At 36.6% G+C, this 25432-nt stretch overlaps 1 long non-coding RNA gene across 1 annotated transcript; it reads right to left on the bottom strand.

Moving 5' to 3' along the window:
* Window positions 1-321: 321 nt before the first annotated feature.
* LOC147648323 (uncharacterized) lies at window positions 322-4557 on the bottom strand. Its single transcript, XR_015280412.1, has 2 exons — window positions 4267-4557; window positions 322-2126 (listed from the first exon to the last, which is right to left on the bottom strand). It is a non-coding gene; the product is annotated as an uncharacterized LOC147648323 (long non-coding RNA).
* Between the last annotated feature and the right edge of the window lie 20875 nt (window positions 4558-25432).

The raw sequence follows: 25432 nt of genomic DNA, 5'->3' as shown, positions 1-25432 counted from the left end.
TGAGTGTTACACCCTCAGAGTAATAGAACAATCTTAGCTAATAAATTTTGCTGATTCTCACTCATATTCATTTAGAATCCATCCTGGCACTTTGTACATGCACCTGGCACCTCTTCCATGCTACTTGGCATTATCTTAATTCTACAAGTGGAGATAACTAATTAGCTCATTGTTGGATTTACCCTCTTGCTGTCTGTGGCCATGAGGTAGTTATCTAAATAATTAGATTCTTTGACCTCTTAAATTATATTTGGCAGCATTTTTCCACCTTTATTGACCCTCCTCTTCACCTTAGCCTAAAATAAAACTAGAGACAGAAAATTTAAATGAACATAATATTTATTCAAAAAGTACCAGGTCTAATGCAGATCTGTCTAATGCAGATACTGTACTGCCTAACCCTTGCCTTACAGAGATCCCAAGTGTACTTTACATCCATGTTCTAAATAATTTATTCTCAAATTATTTCACAAATGCCTAAAGTACAGCACTTTTCACTTTTATTTTGAATTAACAACATTCAGATATGAATAACATCTTTTAGACAGAGCCTTGTGTTATCTGATTACTAAGGTGTGTGTCTGCATGAATTAAGATAAGAAATATATATGAAACCATCTGTTGAAGTCAATAATACAGATTTTATTCAACAGTAAATGTGAGGTAGAGAATTGAAGGAAGTAGAAAAGAGGAGGTGGGGTAGGGAATAAAGAGAAATACCAAGTCAGCACCTGTGGATCCAGTGACTTCTCAATGATCCTTCTTCACCCTGGGCATCTCAGTGCTGGGAGGAGTCATACTTCTGAGAGCAGCACCTTCATACTGCTCAGGTCACAGGTGTCCATAGGGTGGATGCTCCCATGAGGCAGATGTTTCCACAACTTGGAAAGTTACAGAACTGCAAGTGTCTGAGCAGTTGTTTCCTTTCGCACAGTTTGCCATGTGGGAATTTTTTGTCCAGATGTATTGACTAGGATGTGCTAGCCACATCTCACCTTTGTCAGCTAGTTCATTGTAACAATTCATTTGAAAAGGATCTTAAACTGTTCATGACCTCAGATCTTCAAAACGAATTGATCAATCTTGCTGAAATAGGACCATCTGTTGGCATGATCAATAGACCTTGTCTCAAAAGATCTCATTTATGAGGAAGAGAAGAAAAGGATTTATTAGAAACAAACCTCTTGGGATCATAATGTATCCATGGCTTTCTATATATGTGGCACTCAAATGTCCAATAACTGACATTTATTTCTTAATTAAAAGAAAAAAGACAAATGGACACTTTTATACTGGTTATTAATAAGTTAGCGCAAAAACCCAGGGGAAGAAGATTTTGAAAGGTGAGTTAGGACCAACATTAAAAGCCTTGTATTCTTTTGCCCAAAGAATGATACAATCAATTGATCTGCTACACTGCAGGCACACAGCCACCTGACAAGGGAAGGGATGTTCAAAACCAAAGGTGTTAGAGCTACAGCAGCAATCCTTCCCATAAAATATAGAGCTCCAGATAATTTGTACATAGTTACAAGATTTTCATGAAGGAGATTTACAGGCAAAAGAATTTTAAACAAAGGAACAAAATAGTTGAAGCTGAACCTTCAGAACTGATCTGATGTGCCTGTAAGCAAGGAAGTTTAGCTTAGATTTAAGGCCAAAAGAAAACAATGTTATTTTAAATCAAGAGCTGACTAGAAAGTGCTGTGGCTCTTATTCCATTAAAAATATGGCTATAGGTCAAGTCTCCCTGGTAAGACAATAACCTTTTTCACTGGGCAGTTTTGATTGATAAATTGTTCTTTTCCTTTAATCTAATTAAGTAGAGGAGAAAGTAATCTACTTTCTTGTAAGGAAAAGGATTACTACACCATGTCTTTTGTGAGATACGACAGAATAGCAATGAACTGTTTCATAAAATCATAAAATTTATATCTGCTAATTATTAGTGAATTCAAAAGAAACTTCACTATTTATTCACTGTTTCACCAACTCTTCTTCTGAGATCTTTGTTCGCTGGACCTCAATCCTACCCCAACTCAGTCTCTCTCAGTAGTGGATGGACACTGAATTCCCCTGTTGTGTCAATCAACTGTGGTTCGACTGTGGTGGAGAGAACCTGTAAACTAAAAATAAGAAAACCCTTGGGTTTCGATAAAAACAGTCTGATAATAAAAATACACTACCACACAACAACAAAAAGAAAAACCCCAAACCAGAATATCCAACAAAAAAACACCAAAACCAACCCAAATCCAAAATAACCCCACATTAAAAAACAAAACTAAGGGGGGAAAAAGGTGAGAAAAAAAAGCCCTTTAATTTCTCACTGCCAGCTAACTGGTCCCTAGCAGTAACAGTCCTGACATACTTGCTCTTCCCCAGGATTTTATGACTGAGTATGATGCCATAATGTACAGGGTACCCCTTTAGACTGTTGGGGTCAGCTGACCTTCCACATTTGTGCCCTAGCCTGCTCACTGGTGGGATGGAGTGAGGACCAGAAAAGGCCTTAGCCAGGATAACGCAACAGTCAGCACAACATTTAAAACAAATCCCATCTTAACAGACAGAGATGTAATTTTCTATAAAAAACACCAAAAACAAAAATAAAAACAAACAAACAAAAAAATACAAAATAACACTACCAACCAACCAAGCAAAAAAGCCAAAGCAACAATAAAATGGACAAATACAAAACTCAACCCCTCCAAGCCTTTGGAGATACAGAGAGTGTAACATCACTGTTTCACTGGTGAGACCAACTCAATTTGGTCTCAATCACTGTTTCAATTGGTGAGACCAGTTGTGAACCTGACCATGTAATATCTGTTGCTCCGATGTCTATGTCCCAAAACAGAACTTCATTCATCTGTTGATACAATAACGGAGAATAAACACATGGTCTTTTATTTCCAGTTTAGCAGTACTTACACAACAAATTATGTATATCTTTCAAGAAAGCATCTTCAAAATTTTCATGATTCCTCTCTTATAAAAAAAGTATTTGGTGTGTCTAAAGGAAATAAAATCTTTACAAAATATGTGGCATCTACCTTCCTTTTTTAAGGAAAATAAACTGAATTTTACAGAGGAATAAGAAAATTACTTATCTTGCCACACAAAAATGCCACTTAGAACTTATTTATCCTCTCTTTTCAAACTGTTACTTGTAACCTGTACTAATCAAACTCATTCTTTCTCTTTGGGAACATAATTGCCTTCTTTTTATTTGATCTGTTATTTACTAGAGAATCTTTGTGTAATTTCTCCTGCTCCTTCTATGGTTGTACTGCAAAGAAGGCAGCTTCTGATTTCCCTGGTTTAGTAAGGTTCATCCCCTGGGAGTGGTCTCTAACCCAACTGTTTCACACAATTCCAAGTTAAATGAAACTTCCCCTAAAAGGAAGAGAAGCAGAAGACCTACTAGTAGAGTGTTGGAAAACATATGAGTAAAGCCTCTTAGGTTTCCTTTTACATGAAAGTCACTGGGCATGACATGCAACCACATTTAACACAGAGAAACTGAAGCAAATCTGTTTGCTTGATATGAAATTATATAAGCATATTTCCAACCCTGAAACCATCTACGAATGTGGGGAAGGACAATGGGCTGATCTGCTGTAATGTGTGGTATGACTAATCTTCACTATTTTATTTTGTTTTTTTTTTTTTTTTTAATATCTTTTTTGTTGCTGTTGTTGAATGAACTGGGGTTTTGGTTTTTGGTTTTGTTGTTTGGTTTTGGTTTGTTTGTTTGTTTGAATTTTACCACAGGAGTAAATGTAGAAGCACTACAGCACATCAAATAACAACTCCCTCTGAGAGGGAAAGTTAACAGGCAGTACTTGAGTTTCCCAGAAGCAGAATTTGTCAGAGAAAGGTTTTCATTGTAAATTGCAAAAATACCCATAAAATCATTTTAATCAAAGGTTTTTAGCTGTATGCACATAGGCAGCAGTAAGCAAAAACATGTTAGTGATTTGTAATTAAAATCCATAGATTGTTATGTTTCTAGTTCACACAGATAATGAAATTAAACAGAAAAATTGCTATGTATTTTTTATTTATTTTTTATATCTTTCCAGGACCTACACATATACATACATACAAACATACATATTGTCATGGGGTTACTTTACCTTTAAGGGAGTTGGAGTTGCTAGGAAGTGCTTGGAGTCTTTTCTCCTGACCAATTATCGGTCATTGCTGGGAATTGACAGCAGCTTAGGCCATTGAAAAGTGGGATCAACTTGTGAACCCTACCTTAAAATGTAAAAGCAGAGGTCTCTGGGCTCTCTTTGTTTCCTGGCTGTGAAGGGTGGCGGAGCTCCAGGCCTCCCGTCCCTGCCCAGGCCATGCGGCCGGGCGGGGATGGGGCTGGGCCTGCCCCGTCTCCCGGCCGGGAGATGGGGGGGGGCCTGGGGAAGGTTTTCCTTGGGCCCGGGCCGAGCCGATCTCTGGCTCGGCTGCAGGTTTTGCTGTAACTAATTCACTAGAAACTGCCCAGTGAAGAAAGAGAGAGGCTCTGGACCTGCAGCAAGCAGAGGCAGCCACACTCTCCAGAGCAGCTATGAAGAACTTTCCATCGCAGACGGCTCCAGCTCCTGTTCGGCAGAGATCACCGAACCACCTACAAAAGCCTGGGCAAGATTTTAACTCTTTCATTACCCAGATGAGACTTGCGGATTAATCTTTTTATCCAGAGAGAGAGAGAGAGAGAGAGTGATCAACATGAAAAGAGACTTTATAAACTACCAGTGACAGGAAAGAAAAGAAGCTTCAGAAGAGGTAAAGAATTAAGAAGATGCTTTAATTAAGCTGAAATATCTTTCTGTTAAAACTATGGAGATGGACAATGAAGTCCTGAAAAGAACTCCTTTAATTCACGATACAGTATGTAGGGAGGAATAAAGTGTTCTAAGTGTAAATTTGAGTAAAATGTAGAGTAATTATGGTATAGTGAAGTGCTGGGAGATTTGAAGCCTTGAGAGGCAATGAGAAAACTGTTTTCTGGTGAAGCTCACAGAAACAGATGAAGAAGACTTTTGCTTTTGAATAACTTATCCTTAAAAATGCTATCTCTAGACTCATGGCCCATACATACTTCAGAGTGATGTGAAAATGGGAGGAGTGGGCTCTGATAACAGCAGCTCTGGGCAGCTGACATCAGGGCAATGGAAAACTATAACAAAAATAGTTTTCTTGTGGGAAACTCCATAAATTAACAGGAAGAAACTTCTGTTTCCCTACAAAGACTGGTGAAAAGACTGTAGCAAGAATTGGGACTGTTTTAACCATCAAAGTTCCAAAGTTATTGTCTCTGTTGTCATGTGAACAAGGGAATAGTGGGTAGATAGGGGATGAAAAGGTTTTTCTGGAAGTTTATTCTGGTGTTCTTATTATTGTAGTTTGTCAATAAACTTTTTTTTTTTTTTTCCTTTTAAGTTTTATACCTGTTTTGCTCTTGTTCTAATCCATATCTCACAGCAAAAAATAAGTAATTTTCTTAGTTATTGGTTTAAAACCACGACACATATATATATAAACACACACACACACATATATATACACATATGTATGCACACACACATATATACATATATATACATACACATATGCATATATATACATATATATACACATAGATATATATACACATATATATGCACACACACATATATACATATATATACATACACATGCATATATATACACACATATATATACACATACATATATATACATATATACACACATATATATACACACATATGCATATATATACATATATATACATGTATACATATTTATGAAAAATTAATGTATCGGTCAGATTTTGTCCATAGCACTGATATTTATAAATGCTTTGTGTCCAAGGAGTAGAATCTATTCAGATGTCAGTTTAATAATTAAAACCTTCTAAACAAGAGAAGCTGTGATAAATGTCTTCTACAGCAAATCACTCCCTAATGCTTGAGGTCCAAGATATGCCTAACATATATCAGGCTGATTTGATAGCTGTCAGTAATTTCCCACTTCCAGTAACCCTACGTCCAAATATTGCTGCCCAGGGTATTTGCTTTGACATTACATCAGATTTAATGGATGTCTTTCAGTATTTCTATTTATTTTTCTATATACTGACATTGCTGAAATTACATGATATAAAACTATTTTGCACTGAGTTTCATGTATACTTATAACTTCTGTGGCTATCTACTAGGTCACAAGAAAGCTCCCCAAAAAACCCAAACCCAAATGTTTATAGTTTGTAGTCAACTTGTGTTAAGTTTAGGTAAAATCCTTCCAATCAGACTAGGAAGTCTGAGGTTCCTTCACATTACATTGGGGAAGTCCTAGCAGACAACTGATGGAAATTAAGACAAGACTGTGCTCACCCTCACACTGCATAGTCCAGCTGTTGGCTGACCCTGACAGACTGCCCACCAACGCCATTTTATCTTTCAGCAACAGGACAGGATCAGAGATAGAAAGTGGAAAAAAAAAAAAAGGGATTATGAGTCGAGATAAGGACAGGAGAGATCTCTCACTAATTACCATCATGGGCAAAACAGACTCAACCTGGGAAATTAATTCAATTTGTTCACAGAATTCACAGAATTCACAGAACAACTAGGTTGGAAGAGACCTTCAAGATCATCGAGTCTAACCCATGCCCAGCACCTCAACTAGATCATGGCACCAAGTGCCATATCCAGTGTTTTTTTTAAACACATCCATTTATGGTCAATCAAATAATACTAGTAATTAGGGTAATGACAAATAAGAGATAAGAAATAAGAATAGAAGAAATAATAAGAAATAAGAAATATGAAATAAACCCAAATCTTAAAACCCCTTTCTCTAACCTTCCTAGGCACAACTTCACTAGTGATCTCTCTACTTTCTCCCCACCAGTGTTACAGAGGGACAGGGACCAGGAGTTGCTGTCAGTTCATTCCATATTGGATCTGTTTTTTTCTTGCTTCTCATGCTATTTCCCTGCTCTAATGTGGATTTCTACCAACAAGAGACAGTAATTTATGAAATTCTCCTACACAGGTACTTCCATAGGCTGCAGTTCTTTACAAATTGCTTAATTGTGGGTCCTCTACCAGGCCACAGGTCCCGAGAGAAAACATTCTGCATAGTTTTGCTTCCATAGGGTTGTGATTTCCATCAGAAAACTGCTCCAGTGTGTACTCTTCAGGGACTGCAGCTTCTTTCATTGAACTTTCTCTGATGCAGTGTCCTCCATAGGCTCCAGGATGGATGCATGCTTCATTGTGGACCTCCACAGGCTGTGGGGGAATCTCTGCTTTGGCACCTGAAATACCTCCGCCCCTTCCTTCTTCAATGACCTTCGTCTGCAGACACTGCTTTTATCACATTCTTTCCCACCTCTCCCCGTCTGCTGCTGCACAGAGGTTATTTATCCTTTCTTTAATATGTTATCCCAAAGGTGCTTCCACTGTCACTGATGAGGTAAGGATTTGGTAAGCCATGACTCTATCATGGAGCCTCCCTGGCTCCATCCAACATGTGGAGGCAGCTTCTGGTGTTTTCCAACAGAAATCACCATGGCAGCCAGTGCCCCAACTCCTTCTCACTGTCCCAGCCCCACTTACATGACCAAAATACTGCCATTGTAACTCACAACATGATAAGAGCCAGGAGTTAATTTACACTCAGCAGGAACCCTGGTGGTACAATGTGATATTTCTCAGCACATCACCTTGCTGGGAAGCCTGATGTAGAAGAAAAGAATCAGATTCTGAAGATAGTCTGTGAAATATTTCTGTAAGAGTCTTGTATGTCTAGTACCTCTACAGAGTAGAGGAGTTGTTTTGAAGTTAAATATTGGTAAGAAATATTTTACATTCTCTTTTTTTTTTTTTTTTTTTTTTTTTTTTTTTTTTTTTTTTTTTTTCCAAGTTTGTATGATATTAATGAATTTAGTTGTTTTTCCAGGTCTTTTTGCCCTTTTTCTTAACAGAAGTTTTCTATGTTGAACATAGAAAACAGGTTGAGAAGCAGATGATAGGCAATGAATAGGCTGGTGAACACATCCATTCTTTAAAGTCCTTTAACTGAAAACACAGTCTAAGTGCCAAAAAAGAGTTTATTGGGAAATTATGTGTGGCATTTGTGTAAAGTATTTTAATCCAGGACAGGCAAGCATGATATTAAATTGTCACTCAGTCAAAATTATCTAGTTTACTCTCTTTTTCCTTTTTGTCTCTCTTTTTTTTTTTTTTTTTTTTTTTAATAACCCTGCTGATCAAACTGAAAAGTACAGAAGCACAGCATTATGTGACACCTATGAGACATGAATGGAAATAGAGACTAGTTAAATGAGAGCTTTGTTTGAATTAAAAACTAAGTATTATACATAACTAAAGTAATGCTGGCAGGTGGTTGTGTAGTGGACTCAGTATGTCTGACATGACTGCACAGAAATATCCTTTCAGTAACATGAAAATTAATAGACTGAAAGTATATTTCCCATTATAATGTACTCAGTGACCTCTGTTGTTTCAAGATATATGGTGCTTGAGTAATTGCAAAATCACCAATAGTGATAGCTAAATTTAACAAGCAGAAATCTTCTCATTAAACTACTGAGAAAAGTTCTATAGCTGTAACAGAGACGCTTACATAATACCAAGACAGGCTGGTGCTCACAGGCCCTTGTAGCCTGTGGATATGCCTCTACTTTTCCCCTGCTCTTTTTCCACAGAATCACACTTCTGCATCTTTCTGGCTGGCAGGGAATTGGCTGGCTGGAAACTTCTCACTAATACCAGTAATGATAACCATTGAATTACAGAATGGCAAACATCTTCCCCTAGGAGCTGAACCCTTGATCTAAATCTGCCCAGGGTAATTGCCACCTGGGAAAGCTTAGTGCCTAGCAGGGCTAAATGGGGATTGTGGATAGGCTGAGGTGAGACAGTTTGACTAGAGACAGATGGCAATTTGGTGGTAGTGCCAGGGCAAAGAATCAGTCAGAGTGCTGCTCAGCAGGCACTTGGCTCACCCTTTGCAAAATTTAGAACTTTCATACTGACAAAAAGACCGAGAATTCACTCCTTTTATTTTTCTATATATAAAAATATTAATATTTAATTATTCATAAATATTTATTTATATGGATGCACATATAATTATTTTAAGAAAACAAGAGTTCATAAAGAAATTCTGTTTCTATAATTTTTGATGAAATAAACCTATTTCTAGAGTCCTTGGAGGATACTGTAAGTGCTATTTCTTCCCAGGTCCATTGCAGGGTAAACTGCAAAAGCAGCATTTCAATTTGGCTCAGCTTTCTAATCTCACCTGCAGATGAATTCTCTTCCAAACAAAAGTCCCTTATGCTTAGAGACTTCTTCCACCATGGACAAACGACAGCACCTAGCACTTCTTTCTTACTTGTAAGTTTATACCTGAAACCCGAATATCTCTACCAGTACAAAATTCTGCATATGCCTATAGGAAATGTTTTCCTTATTTACTATGTGTATATTGTATGTGTATATTTGCGTGTGTGTGTGACACACACTGGTTTAAAAACATTTAAATTCTCATGGCTATAGCAATATATTTTTCTCCCTAAAGAAATTAATTTGCAAAATAGTGCTATAAAATTATAAATTGCTAAACATTTGACAGGCCAGTCAAATGATACAACACACTGAGTTCTTTTTCAAGGCTGGAACTTTGTGCATTGTTCCTATAGAATCAATCTTCCTTTGATATTTATTAAAATAGGAAAAGCAGTAGAAGTATCAACATAGCACATAGCATAAAGGCTGTATAGTCTCTATATGTATTCTAGAATGCTTCATTGCATACCAAAGGAAAGGAAAATAGTCTTCTGCTGGGAGAGAAACACAGGGGTTTATTACCATGACTTTTAAAAAATTTTATTTATAAGATATTAGAAAATATTTAGCCTCGTGCCAGCCACTAGTTTTATTGCTTCATGGGTATCTTAAGCTCAGGGGGTCTTATTTCAAAATTATGATTTATGTTGTCGTTTAGGATTTACTTGTGGTTGTTTTTGTAATGTAAATTGAGTAAGTTTGTGCCTTTTGTTTCCTGTATAAACATCTAAGGCTGTGTTAAAGCTTTTATAAAAACATGGAATCAAATTATGGCAAAGGATATATTTTATTAATTTATTTTTGCTATTGTATGCATTCTAAATGAAGTCAGACATGGCTTTGTAGTATAAATAATCTGGGTACAAATCTGGGAATAAAATTTAAACTGCTACTCTGAGTTTCTTAGAAAATTCTGATGACAGTTTTATTGCAAGCAGAATTCCACGGGGAAAGTCATCATCCTGCCATATTTCTCACTGACAAAAATCAATCAAATAAACCATGTTATCTCCCTGAAGATGACACCATGGTAACTCTGCAGTTCTCAATGGATAAAGAGAGCTAGCCCACATCCTCCCAGTTCCTACTCTGTCCTTTCCCACCTTAATGGATTTCTAGATCCTAGGGTATGCTTGTGTATTACTGTATATGCAATATTTATAATATGATAATATATGATTAATATTATTTGTATATTTAATGGAATTAATGTAATCAATCTAAATATAATTTAGATTATACAGGAGTCTTCCTGTTCTTGTATTTGGAGTAACCTGCCTGGAGAAGGATCTGTCATTATGACTGGGTCTACCCTGGCAGAATACATGTTCTGCAGTGGTAGTGTCATGGGAACAGAGGAGATATTTTTGATGATGTTTGTCTTGTTTTCTTTCAGTGCAGTACTTGGCTGCGAGGTGAGTCCTGCCTACAAGCTGGTGTTTTCTGTGGACTGGAAATTCAAATTATTTACTCAAATACATGAACATATACCTGGTAATATCCCAAAAATACATGGCTGCACTGAAGTTCAACCTGGATTATTCAAGGTTCAAAATTCAGTTTTATGTCCTTGTTTCTTCTTGTGGATTCCAGAATTCCCAGGGGAATTTCCTCGGTACTTCCCAAGGTTTCTGGAGGAAAATGATTGCATCAGTTATAAAAAATGCTGATGAACTTTAAATAAAAAACCTCCAAAATAAAACCAATGTAACTTTCTGCTGAAACTCTTTTTTCCTTAAGAGAAAACATCACCGAAGATATGACTGATTGGAGATTGTATGCATAATAGAAATGCATAATGCCACTTTATTTTCTTTCAGATTCCTGCATGATTGTATGTTTTGATTAGGTTCAATAGTTGACGTATAGTGCTGAGTTTTAATGTCTTGTGTTTAAGTATTTTTTACAAAAAACAATTTGCCTTCATATATTCCACCTCAGTTTCTTTACCCCACTCTAAATTAAAATTTGGTTATTTTACTTATTTTTTCTACAATGATGGTTTTAAGATTACATCTTCCCCATTTTGTTTTCCTGATTCCATGTTTGAAACTTGCTATTATGTCTGGTATTGGAGCAGGATTGCATCACAGAATCAAAAATCAAACCCTTTGTGTTGGAATGGATCTTTAAGGATCATTTAGTTCCAATTGTACAATGAGCAGGAACTTCAGTCAGATCAAGTTCTGTCCAGTCTGGTCTGGAATGTTCTCTTATCCACATCTCTGGACAAGGTTTCACCACAACGACCTTCATTGTAAGAGAAGTCTACCTTATATCTAGTCTGAATAACAAATTTTAGGATTCAGGATAGGATAATCCTTATCCTATCACAATAGGCCCTGATTAAAAAAATTTGTCCCCATCTTTCTTTTAAGCCCCTTTTAGCACTGGAAGCCTGCCATAAGGTACCCCCAGAGCCTGACCTATTCCACACGGACTAATCTCTGTTCTTTCAGCCCATATTATAGAAGAGGTGCTCCAGACTTGCAGTTAATTTTGTGGCCCTCCTTTGACCCTGAACCAACAGGTCCACATGTCCCTTGTACTGAGGGCTCCAGAACTGGACACATTATTCCAGGTAGACATACACGATCACTGCATCCCAAGTTTCCTGCAATCCTGATGTGACTGACTGGGTAACCTGCATTGGAAACCAACATCCCCTTTGACAGGGCTGTCTATTACCTGCCTTAAGAAGTTACCCTCACTGCAGTCCAAGAGTCTCCTGGATTGTCTGCTGTGGTACTCTGAGTGAATGTATCTTGCTGATGCATTACATGCCCTACAAGTTTGTTTGAGGCAGCATATATTAAGTACAGTTCATGTTTGAAAACTGTGGTTAGTGCAGAGAGAGCAGAGCAAGAAAGGATCAGAAGTAAATGCAGCGATATTTTAGTGTGGTCAAGTCTAAATAAGGTAACATCCAATTCTGCTAGTTTTAAAAATTACTTGATTTTAAACCGGCTACCTTGGGTGATTTTGATCATGATAGCGTAAACTAAATCATTATAGCTTAAACTGATTCAGCATGCTTGTGTATAATTTAGGCTGAATTACCTACTGCTTATTTTCTGATAATTAAGACATGTCAAACTTAGAGAGTCAGATTCTGAAACTTAGCCATTTTCAATAAAAAGCATTAAGATTGTCCTAAAAACTCTTTTTGCTTAGAAACAGACTTTCCCTCATTTGTCCCTTCGGCATGAGGGACTAGTTGTTTTCTAAAATATTTTCTCTGTAAAAATGTTTTGTAATACCAAAGAATTGTTTGCATTGTTTCATATAAACCTTTCATATATTTCAGCTTACTAAAATATACATATATTCAACAACTTTGGGATGTTCTGATGCTGATAAATCTCTGCTTTCTCTTCATTTGATGAGGAAGAAACTGGCTTATACATTTTTTAAAGATTAAAAGAATGCTTGGTCCTCCAGTCACCGTCTCAAAAATAAAAGCCTATTATCCCCTAGCTGAAAATGCACAAAAACCCTCAAGCATTAAAGGAGAAGGTGCCTGACCTTCCAAAAGACACAATGTTCTTTGAGAAGAGTGCTCACCAGTTAAAATTTTCAAAGAGAATCTTTACCCATAACATACAAAACTGGTGGCCTTCTTTTCCTTTTTAACTCCTCTGAATTTGATCTGAATTGGATCCCAAGTAATTTGAAGTTATCAGATAACTGCAATGAGGACAGACTGAAGGGTTAGGGAAATATTTCGAGGACAAAAGAAAGATCAGAAGCATGCCCTTCAGAACTAAGCCTTGAGAATAATAGTAAATTCTTCCACATATCTGATTTAGGGGATAAATGTAGTATTTCTAGATCAGAGCAACAAAACAGATGAACTAAAGTGCAAGGACTGCTAACAAGCAAAATATTGACTCTATGATATGGAACCAAAACAGTACTTTCTTCTTTATAATAATTGTATCCCCTCTGTTGTATTTATGACCAGCAATATGATGAGTGATAAGAGAGACTATACTCAGTGAAGCAATTAGATAAGCCTTAATTTTCCACCAATGTTGTGAGCAGAGACTGTCAAGACCCCAAATTACGTCAACAAGTAATTTTCTCATCTGGAAAACCAGCAGACTTTCATAGGGTCAGTCACGTGGAAAGGCATCTGTAGCTAAATAATATTAATGACCCAAGCACAAACTTAATAATAGCATTACTGGCTCTCTCTGGAATTTTTTGGGTAACAAGTTTCTTAAAATCTAAACCTTCAAGTTCACTTGATTTACATCATGATCAATTGTTAGATGAGACATCACTGTTACTGTTACACAATAGTCAAGGCTTGAGGGTGATGGTTACTCTATGCAGAGAATGATTAGTGTGCAAAAATCGAAAATGTCTTATCTATACCATGTAAAAGTGGTCCATAAACAAAGAAGGATTCATGAAATAAGGGATGGCTAAGGTTAGAGAAATTACTTGTCAGTTCTGGGCTCTGAATACAAATTAGCTTCTGGCCATGTGAGCTGAGAACTAGATGAAGGAGAGCAGAATTTCTGTTGCAGTCCTGCCCATTGTGCTCTGTATAAGTCTGGCATTCTGTCAGGAACAACTAAGAAAAGAAATGAACCATCTGCTGATAAACCTTGTAGCTGTGCTCATCTGATGTGTATTTGTGCAAGGGTTTGAAAGAAACCAGACGATGCCTTAGTGAGAAAATGGAGCAATATGGCAATGAAGGCTATGGCTGTCATTCTGAACCACAGTGCTAATAATCCAGAAACCTGGACAAAGCTGGAAAATTCATGGCCAAATAATGGAGCTTGTGAATAAATCCATGGTTATTGTTTTTGTTTATCTGTGCCAAAGTTCAACAGTGTTATCCATTCAAAAGCTGCATAACAATGTAGATAGTTAAAAATCTTAAATATCTGTCTCTTCCCTTATAGAAGCATAAAAGGATATGAGTATATATGGAACAATGAATTTGGAAGAAATAATGACACACAGTAAAGTACTGGTACAGATTTAGAATATTTCTATTGATTGTGGTGAAATATATGAATTTACAGCAGGATAGTGAAGGACATTCTCAAAGGAATGTCTTTGATACACATCATCACGGAAAAGGCAGATATCCGGCTTTTGTTTATTTATATTTATATCAAGTATCTAGATATTATTATTAATCTCCCCAGCTTCTATAAGGTACTAAGCAATTTAATATTCTTCTGAACTTAATAGCAGAGGTTTGCAGTCTTATCTTCCCAACACTGGCCCCTATACTATTTTAGAAACTCTAAAGGATGATACCTGTTTTATTAATTGCATAACCCTTCAAGTATGTATTTAAATTTTCAAGTGACTTTTCTCAGGCTCCCCATGGCAGTCCATGACTGTTAGAAATTTCTTATAATCTGACTTTAAATGTTTTAATGGATATACAGCAAGTTCGAGAAGTGCACTGCTCAGGCCAGCTCTACTCCTGTATCTGACCTAAAAGTGCCTCTTGGAGGGATTATGAGAGTATTGAATACACTATCAGGGGACTATAATAGGAAAATCAACAGCTGCAGTGACACATATATCCAAATAAGTCCTTTTGTCACAGAAGCCTATCAACTACATGACCTTTAGGACAGTGTAGCTGTGAAAGTTACAGGTTTTTTTAACAAACAAATAAACAATCCCATAGAAAGCCATACAATGAAGGAAATCTGTTGGGTTAAACAACACATGAATCTTCTGATGGATGGATATAGAACAGGCAGACTGATGTCTCTGACTGTTGTTATTGACCCAAGTTACTTTCCCATAGCAAGAACGACTCCTGCTACTATTTGTTTCCCAGAATTTTTTTCTTTATCTTGCAGCTGAAGTTAGGAGAAATCAGTCTCATAGTACTTCTTCAAAGCCTGCTAGTGAAAAAAGCTTTCTGGAAATTTGACCATATCTTAGAAGCAGTCTGCAGTTCCAAGGTTTGCAGTATTCTGAGATGCCTGTTCCTATCTACATTATTCAGCAATCAAATTATTAAATATTATATTACAATAAACAAGCTGCAAAGTAAAGACACAGTAGAGTAATTAATAATGCAGCAGTAGTTGTGTCTTCTAGTCTTCAGCAACTGTTTAATCCTGGTGTAACTCTCAAGAAGACTGCATGTGAAAAAACTGTACATATATATTTAACCATGTTGAAAGAATTAATTATATCAGGTTTCAAAAGGATGGTGTAGATTCCTTTCATATTCATTCCATATTCTGTAGTTTCTCTGCCTTGTCATAAATTCAAAAAGCAGAGAATGAAAAATGAGAAATTGACTTCTGAACTTCTTTTTGTAGTGAAAAAAAACCTTGTTCCTGTGACAAAGGTACTGCTATTGTACCATGGTAATGAGTGTGAGTCTATCAAGTTTATAACCTTTAGAGAGATATAAAAATGTATAAATAATAAAAAATTATTAAAGGTTAGAGCCTCTAAATACTTAAAAGCCTATAATGTATTTTTTTTTCTTTTTCTATATGATTCCAGTCTTTAGATTAGATAGAGTATGTTTAAGGCAAAAAAAAAAATTGTGACCAAATATAAGGACTGTCTTTTAAATAGGAGTTCATGGCTGTGGGAAATTAAATGGATCCCCTGTTTCTAATAATTTTATATAATAGTATACAGACCCTTCCTTTGCTGTTCAAACCTATAGTACTGGGTCTCCTATGAAAACCTATGATGAGCAGAAAATTTAAATGTTTGAAAAATAATTTTAAACTGTGAAAAAGAGTGAGCTGCATGTCACAAAAGAGACATATTCCTTGATAAGTGACTCAAATTAGTAAAAATCTGTAATTTTTACAATACAATTACAAATCAAAATACATAATTTCCGCCCTCCAAGAAGACTTGTGACTCTTTGCATCTCAGACTAAACAGGAAAAAAAAGTTGTAAATATGACAAATGTAACTTCCAGTTTAAAGAAAACATTAAGGGATGAAACTAAATCATATTAAGCACAGCACTTGAAGTGAGGTTTGAATTTAGAAAAGTTATTGCTCTGTTTCTGTTAATGAAGTGGGTATGCAGAGTAGAAAAAATTACAATATATAATTGAAACAGAAAATATTGCTTTGTCATTAGCTGTAAACAAACATTCATTAGCTCTGATAACAGAAGTTGAGACATTATTCAATTAGCCTATCAGTAGAGACTGAGAAATTTCACGTGCCTCTGTTGAGAATGACCATTCCATTTTTCTGTCAAGAACTTTTTGATTTCATGTGGGAACAAAGGCTATTTTTTAAGTCATTCCTGTGCTGCCAGACAGCGCACGAATAACCTCATCTTCACATTTCTTTTCATTTTGTATAAAAATGATATTTCATCAAAAATACTGCCAAAGCAGACAAAAGACAAGTCCTGGCTTTGCCTCATTTCCAGACAGGTCTTTGATAAATATTTCAGGTTAGTGAGCATGGTATCTTGCTGAAAAACTGCCTTTTTGCCATGTACCTTTAGCATTTCATGAACTTCAAATAACTTTTTTAATTATGCATGTCTTCAAGTACATGTATGTATTTGTGTACCTAGATATTTGGGCAGATTAAAGGTCACTGGGAATCCAGTTTTTCTGACAGAAAGTGATCTTTCAAAATGTTGGATGATTAATAAATTTCTTTATGGCTCAATACTATGTTGATTTTCTTAACAGGATATCAAATTCACTAAATAAGATTACATAATAGTGTCTCACAACAGGTGAGAGTACTTTTGTGTAATTTCAAGAGTCAAAACAGAATCTCAGGTACAAAATGGACAATGTTGCTGTTTTCAACAACTGTCTTTGTCTTGTCTAACATATCCCAAGGACTCTCTTATTTGAATATCCCTAGAGGTTTAATTTAAACTTTATTTTTTTTTCCAAGTTCAACAATTTAGGCTTGTGTTGGTAGCACAAACATAAATAGAAAATACTGGACATGCAGTATTTTGCAGGTGTTCTCATGTATTTTCCCTGTGGGTTTAATTTTTACCTTCCTCTCTAAATGTGCATAGTTACTAAAACCATCTGAGCATTTCATTACGTTGTCCTTGTGCTTCAGTGGGCTTGTAAGAAAGGCCTTGCTTGGGCATGAGAATATTTTTCTGTGCCTCAGCACCCTGGGTTATTCTGAATTTAAACTTAATAAAGTTGAAAAGTGTTCTCTGAGTATCCTGTGGCACAGGTTATGAGGTAAATATATCCTCAGGTAAATCATCTCTTCTGTAAATAAGAAATCAGCGAAAAGAAGCACGTTTCCTCAAATTCTGATTGTTTTGTTTAGAAACATTGAAAAATTCATCTTTCTTGATGGTGAGTCCATCTGAGTTTAGGCAGGTGGCTTCTTGGCTCAGCACATCTTTAATATTCTTTAATATATAGTGAGGGTGGATACATGCAGACTCCATGTCATGTTGAAAAGCAGCAATAAACTACCTCGCATATTTTCAGTCCAGGGAAACTAAATCAGAGTATCCCAGAATCACAGAATCTTCTGAATAGGAAGGGGCCCTCAAGGATCATTGAGTCTAACTCCTGGCCCCACACAGAACATTCCCAAGAATCACACCATGTGCCTGAGAGCATTGTCCAAGCAATTCTTGAACTCTGTCAGGCTTGGTGTTGTGACCGCTTCTCCAGGGAGCCTGTTCTCTATCTCCCTCTGAGTGAGGAACCTTTCTCTAATAAACTCAAAAGTGTTTCACAGTTTGCCACGTCAGATATTTCTCATTGTAGAATACAATGCACTTTGAACCCATAATTTTATTACAATATCTGCAACAATTATCTGTTGACAAACATCGATCCATATTTGCCTTGATGGTATATTTTGTAGGAGAGTATATTGTTTCTAATGCCCTGCTCCACCAAGCTGCAGTATTGTGTTTAAATGTAAGTCTAAATATTTCTGTTATTTCTTACATTTTGAACACAAATTGATGAAGTATTTTGCTTAGCTTGGATAGAAAATAATTAATTGTTAATCTGATCACCACACTGACCAGTTAACAACAGACTTAATAATTTCTGTAGCTATGTCTTTCATAGCTTTTCCAAATATTTGTGGGATTTTTCACCAGCCTAATGACTACAATAAAATGTGGACTCTGTTGTCTATTGTTACCTGAAGTACTTTTCCTGCACTGGAAACATTCGAACTATGTATAATTTAGCGGTGTGTGAATGAATATTGCCAGAGCAAAAAATCCTATATTTCTTTTACTAAAATTTCTCCCTAACCTTCTATATCAAAATCTTCCAGTACCTTTATTTCAAATATTCTTGCCAGCACTTTAATAGATTTTGGATTTTTTTTTTTGTTGTTTGATTGTTTGTTTGGGTGTGTTTTTTTGGGTTTTTCATTCTGAAAATATGTATAGAACGAAGAATAAATTATTTTGGATTTTGGTTGTTCAACATTGTGTGAGCTAACCCTGGCTCAAAATAGAAGCCCACATTAAATATGGAGATAGAACAAAGGTTTAAACTGAAAGCAAATTGAGTTCAGTAGCAGATTGGTCTGTTCAAGAAAGAAAAACAAAACAAGACAAAACAATAAGCCAAAATTTACAGATATTAATCACTCCTGGATCCAATGGAAGGCAGCAAAAGAGCTATGGGATTCCCTTAATTAGGAAAACTTGTCTCTGTTTAAAATGGATATTCTAAAAGTTATTTTTAAACTGTGTGCCATGGAGTGTTTTCTCAAGGATAGAAAGAGATAACCACTCAGTTGTGGCCTGATTGGATGTAGAAAAGGTGTTATAATGAAATGTATAAGCAAGTCACTTGCACAGACTGGGCAGGCAAGGGGGTTGAAAACAAGTAAATGGAGATAATGGTTGCTTTTCAGAGAAGGCTTTTCCTATAAGTGATGAAAATAGGATTCTGAATACTGCGCATGCACTCAGACCAGTACACTCATATTTTTCCATATCAGAAATACTAAAATTATGCTAAGATTTGTACATTCATGTCTTCCAGCTAAATACTTTACAGAACAAGACAAATATTGAAATCACATGTTCCACAGAGTACCTTCCTAGGTTCAGCAATCATATTTTAAAAAATAATGCTGTTTCAAAAGTATGGTATAAGGGAGACCTGTCACATTACAAATTTAATTCTGAATCAGTTTTCCTATGGCAATGTGAATTTGTCATAAACTACAGATCAGACCTGAAACAAAAAAAAATACTGAGGAACAAAATTTCATAGAGCATATCTACAGGCTGCTGCAATCATAAAAGTAATTGCATACCTTCAATAATGTAGACAAGACATGAAGCATTCTTGTTGTTAGGAAAGATTCTGGAGGACCATCCTGTAAGAAACAATCATCTCTACGTAAGTTTTTGTCTGTGTAACTACTTTCTTCAAATTCTTCCTGCCTGGATAACTATTTCTTTCGGCTTACATGTCAATCAAAATGCATGAGTGGGTCAGAAATCTAAAATGGTGTTGTGGGCTTGACATAATAGCAGACTGCACTGAGACTGCTTGCCTCTGGTGAGAGAACAAATTGCTGCAAAACTGCCCTGTATTCCTAAGTGTGTCAAGTCCACACAGTCAATGAGCACAGCACTCCCTCTCCTGCCCTTCTGTCAAACAGGCAGATAGTGTGGGCTGAGTGGTTGTCTTGAATGTCATTACACCTCCCACAGAGCCTCACAATGCCTGGATTTATTCTTTCCTTTGTTCTGTGCAAATTCAATAAATTATAAATGATGTGGCAGTAAACGGACTGCATGAGTTCTTTCAATTATTTTGATTCAGTTAGTTTCTTTCCATGTCAGGCTCATCTGTGTGCTAGCATAGTAATATTGATGTGCTAGTAACAGTAAAACTAAGTAGGAGTTTGAAATAATATTTTTATAACTTTATGGATTTTTATGCCCTATCCACAAAGTACCGTATTTTTTTTCACCTTGTTAAGTAAAAGAGTAATTAAAGGATTTTCAGTAACTGTTCACTGGTAGCTGGTTTTTAAAGGAAGATGAATTAGATACCAAAAACATCCAAAATCCTTATCTTCTTTGGAGATGGAGATCTATGCAAAGGGAATATCTCTATTATGAGGCATGTACAAACAATTTTTTTTTCTGAGCAATTTCATCTATGAAATGGTACCTTAGATTATACAGCAAATCTCAATAGCACTTTTATTAATATTACTATAAATCTCATTTTCTAAATACAGTTATTTGAAATCAGTGTACAATATGTCAAATTTCTTCTTTAAAGATTTCTAGGTACATGAAGTACTAGTAAGCCTCTTGTGTTTGCCATATTTCCCATTGCATATTCAGGACTTTAAAAATCTCATTGATTTATGTGCAGTAAGAATCATTATAAATGCTGCTGCATTTATCAGAAAGTGCATTAACAGACACAGTTTCTAATTCATGAATAAAAGATCTTGGATTTATTTTCTTTTCATATGGGAGGAGAAGAGGGAGAAGGAAATATTACTTTTCATGCATTTCAAGAAAGCAGTAAAACACTTTTAGAAAGAAAATTTGTTGCTCAAACCTTTCAGTGAAAAAATAAGTGGATTATTATTATAATAGAAGAAAAAGAGGGAAAGTGGACGAGATTTTATGGGTGGTGAGAAGTGTATTTCAGCTATGAAATTTTGTGTGTTACAAGCACAAGGTGCACAAGCCTTGGAGGAGCTTGTTACACTTTTTGCACCATATATCGTATCAGAAACCAGTGGCTCATGGGCCATGCACCTGAAGTCACAGCAATCATTGTAGTGCTTTATGCTGCTACCACAGCCTGTTCTAGGTATGACAGCTTTTTACCTTCATGAACAATCTGTCACTTCAGTGAAGGAAATCAAACTTGTGAAGAAAATGTTTGGATTATTTTTTTGGGTTTTTTTTTTCTCCTTATGTCAGTAAGGAATCTGCTGTCAGTGCAATTTCACCAGTACTATCCTTGTCACTCTGGGGGAAAGAGCTGTTGACTCTAAGTGAATCCTGTGCATTCTTAAATTTAATCTCAGCATCTATATCATCTATGTGAGAGGCTTTTTTGCCTATGCAGAAAGTATGTTTTCCTGAACTGAGGTTAAAAGTAACAAACCTGCAGTTTTGTGAGAATAATGTACTTTGAACACAATTAATTTTTTAAATGGTTAAAAACACACAGGTTCTAGAGGGTAGGTTCACACTAAGTAAATTACAGCTTAAAAAAAAAAAAAAAAATAGAAAAGGAGGGGGCAAATTTTTTATCATTACAATAACAGAACCTATTCCCATACAAGATGCCGAAGTACCTGAATTTTAATTATAAGCCCAAATGAAATTATGTGCAAAAAGAATCATCAAGGTTTCTTCTTTTTCTTTTTTGATCAAAAAATCTACAAAAGGTTGGCAGTTTTGAGCTTCCAGTACCTAACTGATTGTGGTTTTGCATAAGCTGATTGCAAGGAATCTTGAAGTTATATCATTCATATATACAGTGAATGGACAAAATTTGTGGAAATAAGTCGGAATGTTTTCATTGCACCTCTCCATTTTGTGTCCAACTAAACAGAGAACAGTAAATTATAAAAATTTTCTCTATGATTGTGCCAGTTATCATAGGTTCACAAAATGTCATCAGGTTAAAATATGCTAATTAATTTAAAGTCACATTTGAGAAGACATATTGGTACACACATCCATTGGTACATTGTCCAATGGATGGACAAACACATCTGAAAATTGGATCAACATAGAAATTGTCATATGGTATGTCTTTCTTCAGGATAGCTGAACATTCTTTTTCCTTCCTGATCCTCCAGATGACCAATTTTGACTTTGTCTTCTTTACATCAGTGTAGGACTGTTCCACTTGCCAACAAAAGCAGTAGTTGTAAATAGTTCTTTGACCTTTGGGGAAATGCTTACACCCTTGTCTCGTGAGGTTTCCCTTTGCATGTCTGAGTGACTGTGCCTGTCACACCTCTGGTCTCTGTGGTCATACTCCGGTTACCTGCCCATCTGCTGCTCCCTGTGCTGGTTTGGGTTTATTCTCCTGTGAACATATTTGGACAGTTTGAGGAAACTTGAATGTCTGATAAGGGTGAGGAAGGTCCATTTACCTTGCTGGTGTTGTGTTCAGAGCAGTAGTAAGTAGCTACCAGGGGAATGCTGTTAGTGTATAAATGAGAAGTATTTCTCCTTCCTACATGAAGCCCTGTGTCAATGGAAGTCTTGACTGATACCCTTAAGGAACAGAAGAAAAAAAATTGGGAGGAGGAAAAAAGGACTGAAGACGCAGCTAGAGACAGAAGTGGTGACAGCCTTTCCTAGTACTTTGGAAATATAGCAAGAAGAGTTATTCTGGTAGTGGTTAAGGAATGTTTCAGGTTTCCTTATGATGAGGATAGGGATTTGTCACATTTTTCACGGTGTTTACTACATGCAAATGAACTCTTGGGATGAAGTAGGCAACTAGAGCTCTACAGCTGATTTGGTAGCACATGATCACTGTACTGATGGTTTAGGAGAAGCCAAATATATCTGAAAGAGAGCTAAATTCAAGTTAAAAAGGAAAAAAGCAGATTGTTTCTTCTATTAATTGTACCATATTTTTGGCTTAAAAATTTTAATTTTGGGGGGGGTTTTGTTTCTTTGTTTATTTTGTTTTGCTGTTTTCCTTTGAATAAGAGATTTTTTGGGGGGTTTATCATATAATTAACTTACATTCTGAAATACTTCTAAAAAACAGGATAAGAAAACTTTATCAAGATATTTTTTCAGTTTTGTAATTAAATTTTAAATAAAATTCTTATTATTTTTTTAATTATTCTGTTTTTCAGACAAGTATATGGACTTAAAATAGCATAATATGATAATAGTGACAGTTCATAAATTCATTCAATGATTTTTTTTTTCTTGAGTAGATAACTGATCAGCAAGGTAGTGTATCAGTGCACAAAGACTGTGTATGAGCTGGAAATCCATAGGCAAGAAATGCATTTGAATACAAGATCTCTGATTAATTCTGAAAATCTTCCACAAGAGCCTGTTGCCCCCACTAACCACAGACACTTGGAATTATTCTGGGAATTCACATTACTCAGATATGTGCAGCTCTTCCATTAATATGGACCTTAAATGGCTTTCTACAACCTGTCTCTTCGTATATTAATGAATGCCCCCATTATGTAGTTGTAGTGTACATGTAGTTGGTTTTAATCCTTTCCAAAAATGAAATTGCAGAAATTTTGTGAGCACTGGCATTATTCTGTTACTGAAACATAACTGATGCAAGAAGCAGATGTTAGCAGCAATGGCAGCAGCAGCAAATGCTGTGTGCTGAGAGGCGCATGAGGTCCACAGGGAGTATCTGAGGGGATTTCTGACTTCCTACCTCCCTTAATTTGTGTGTGTGCAGGGACAAATTGGCAGCTGAAAAGTCTCACAAGAGAGGCAGCTGACAGATGGGCAGTGTCCCAATTACCAGTTTAAACGGTGGGAAGCTGCATATAACCTGCCCCAGATGGATCACCAGCAAACAGGGCAGGCACAGAAAAAGGAAGTGGCATGGCAGCGCTCATGGCAGCTCTTGTGGAAAGGTGAGCAGAAGGGGCTGTGTGCTCTGACACTTACTGGGTTGCCATGTGCTCTGTTCACCCACTGTTCTAGGCTGAAAACCCAGCAGTCGACTCAGGAAACTGTGACTGTGCAGCAGCCTGAGGTCTTCAGAGAATAAAGGGCTTCTTAATCTGTGGGGCTTTTTTTGTTAAAAGCATGGTGGTAGAGACAACATATAGGTATCTGCAGTTGTCAGGAACCAGCTACCTAGTCAGGTTAGCTGGCAATGGGTAGGGGTGTCACCTGGATAGACTCACTAGGAAAGCTGCTGTTTAGGTGCAGGGCCATAAAAAATGCATTGTTGCCCACTGGGTAGAAGAAGGTGGGAGTTCCACCTGCAGGAAGAGTGGTATGGTGAAGTCACTCAAGCAGTGGGAGGAAGAGCTGCAGAAGGAATTAATCAGGTTACACTGTAAGGAGAGATGACCAGAAATAGATAATTATCCAAAACAGGAAGAAATAGTAATGACCCATGGCACTGACTCCCAAGGAGTAACAAATGAGGTCTAGAGTGAACAAACACCTTAGAGGAGGAGGGTCTATGATCTTTGGTGATTCATGTGAATAGGATATCACTTCACTCTCTCCTAATATGCATGCGCCAGAAAAATGTATGAAACCTTGATAGTTGCCAAGATTAATGGGCAAGATTCACAAGCAGAAACTGTACCTTCAGCTCATAATTAAAACTGCAAAAGAAAATGGTGAGTGTGGGTGGTGGGTGACTTTTGACAGGCAAGGAGACACGCATCTTCAGACCTGATATATATTTAAGGGAAATCTGCAGCTTGGCAGGAGACAGGATCCAATTTGCTGTACAGAGACTGCCACAACTGGTTAAAAGTACAGACTATCATCCTCTATATCTTTTCCACGTGGGCACAAATGCAAGCAAAACTTATGACAAAGCACCAGGACTTCAGAGCCCTCAAGGTCCAAGTGAAGGGACAGATGTTCGAGTGATTCTGTATCTTACCTTGCCAGTCAAGGACCAGGATGCAGTTGATGTATTATGCAGATAAATACCTGGCTTTGTGGTTGATGTTGTCAGGTCTTTGGTTCTTTGAAGAATAAAGTCCATTGGATGGAGATGGGATCATCTTATTTAGAAGAGGCATGAAAACTTCATTAGCAGATTGGCTGAGTGAATTGTATTTTAAACTAAAATGCAATGTGACGGTCATGGGTGGGGATATGAAATCCCACAACTTGTGCCCGAGGTGCTCATGAGATGAAGACCCTCATTTATTATTCAGAGCTCACTTAAATATCCAATTCAAATCTCCCAGGCGAGACAGCCATTGGCTGAGATCTCTCTCCCTGCCCAGCATCCTGGCCAATCTTGTGCTTACTTCTCAGCTTGGATTGCCCTTATCTGAGGACATGTTCAGCATGAACTAGGCTAGCTGAATTGGATGTATGTTATGGCCAGATTCACTTTGTCCAA

This window comes from Cyanistes caeruleus, chromosome Z (genome assembly GCF_971803275.1).
Source record: "Cyanistes caeruleus chromosome Z, bCyaCae1.hap1.1, whole genome shotgun sequence".
Classification (NCBI taxonomy): Eukaryota; Metazoa; Chordata; class Aves; order Passeriformes; family Paridae; genus Cyanistes; species Cyanistes caeruleus.
The sequence above is the reverse complement of the archived record's forward strand: the minus strand, read 5'-3'. Positions and strand labels throughout refer to the sequence as shown.